Below are 2,079 nucleotides of genomic sequence, written 5' to 3' on the forward strand. Positions count from 1 at the left end.
AAGTCCCATGTGCTTTGAGATTTTTACTAACAATTCAATGATGTAAAATATGTTCCCACCTGCCAACCTTTTTTTCGTGCCTCCTCTACGCATATCGAGAGCTCTTGTTGTTTGGAGTTAACGCACAATTTTTTTTTGTCTAAAGAGAAACGAAATAAACAAAAAAAAACGAAAATCGAATAAAAAAGGAAGACTAAATTTAATTCGATTTTATTTTATTTTATCATCAGGATCGTTCGTTTCGGTCTGTAAATTTATTGATTTCGCAGAAAAAAAAGTCTGTAATAATTTTATCGTTTCTTGGAATATTTTTCCCAAAGAACTTGTAAAAATAAAATTTCGATTAAAAAAATATTTGACTTATAAAATTACTTTTGAAGGGAATTAAGGGAATTTTTTTTTCAATATTTGGGAATAAAAAAAATATTTTAAGCTAAATTTTAAGAAAATTTGTTTTAAAAATGAAAAATAATAATTGTATGAAAATTAATAATTTTAAATATTTTCACAGATTTATTAGTTTTGAAACAACTTTCTTTAAAATTTTAGTAAATTATTCATTTTTATCATCCTGAAGCTGAAAAAATGGAAACGCAAATCTTTTTTTATTTTTTTGGGATTTAAAATTATTTTTTTTTCATTTTTGCTTGATTTGGATTAATTGAATTAGATTTTAAGCCTTAAAATGTCTTCAAAATAAAAATTTGAGGCTTCTTTTAATTTTTTTCACTCTTGGAGTCAAATACTTTATCCTAATTTAAGAAAAAGTCAGGTCAAATTGAGTTTTAGTTTAAATTCGCAACTACTTACAGACAAATTTTAATTTATTTTATTTTTTAATTAATTTTCATTAAATAAATTAATTTAATTTAAATAATAAATTAATTAATTTGAAATAAATTATAATTCTAAAAATTTTGTTTTTTTAATCAATTAAATTTTTTTTTATATTTATATAATTATTTTTTTTTATAAATTTAATTTTAATAATTTTTTAATTTATTTTTTTAATTAGTTTTTATTAATTAATTAATTGATATTTTATTTTTTTTTATTTTTATATTTAATTTTTTTAATAAATTTAATTTAATTTAATTTAATTAATAAAATAATTTTAATAATTTTTAAATTAATTTTTTTTAATTAGTTTTAATTAATTTATTTTTTTTATATTTTTATAATTATTTTTTTTTTAATAAATTTAATTTAATTTAATTAATAAAATAATTTTTTAATTAATTTTTCTTAATTAATTTTTAATTTAAAAAAAATATTTAAAAATATTAAAATTTATAAATAAAATCTAAAAAAATCTACAAAATGAAGATATTAAATTCTGTCACCTTATTAACAAAATATTATTTTTTTTTTAATTTTAGTCGTTTTTCTTTAACCTGAGAAACAAAAATAAAAATTTTCGAAATATTTAAAAAAAAAATTAGAAATTAGGATTAATTTTCCATAACTAGGCAATCAAGAAAATAAGAATCTGTCACAATTAATTGCACTTGAAACGAAATTGCTTCCAATCCCGTTTTTCAACTAACGGAAAATGCGTGTTATCAATCAATCAATCAATTAGTTTCCCATCCCGTCGTACATCTCTAAAACATAATTCGCATTCACCAAGTTGCTATCTATTTTAATTCATCTGAAACTCATTTTAATTACCCACATTGCTATTTGCCACTCTGGACAGCCGTAACACAGTGCAGTGTGCAGGAAGTCTCTCTCGGAAATTATTTCACTTATTCATGTGAGTCGGTGCGCAGTACATTATCATCATGTGATCATCATTACGATAGCATAATTAGAGATAGCAAATGATAATAAGGCCAGACAAAGTGTCGCACACAGCACATCGGAGCGATATTTTCCTCATCATATTAATTAAAGCATTTTGAATCACGTTGGATTTTGCATGCAAAAGAAGAGGAAACCTAAACAAATATTTGAATACGTTTTGATGAAGCCGATGATGTGTATCGTCGTGTGTGTGTAGGTGAATCGAGTCCATTAGATAAATAACGATGATAGTTTATTTTGTTGCTGTTTTAGGAAATTTGCATTATAATGCAA

The sequence above is a fragment of the Culicoides brevitarsis genome, chromosome 3, assembly GCF_036172545.1.
Source record: "Culicoides brevitarsis isolate CSIRO-B50_1 chromosome 3, AGI_CSIRO_Cbre_v1, whole genome shotgun sequence".
NCBI classification, from domain to species: Eukaryota; Metazoa; Arthropoda; class Insecta; order Diptera; family Ceratopogonidae; genus Culicoides; species Culicoides brevitarsis.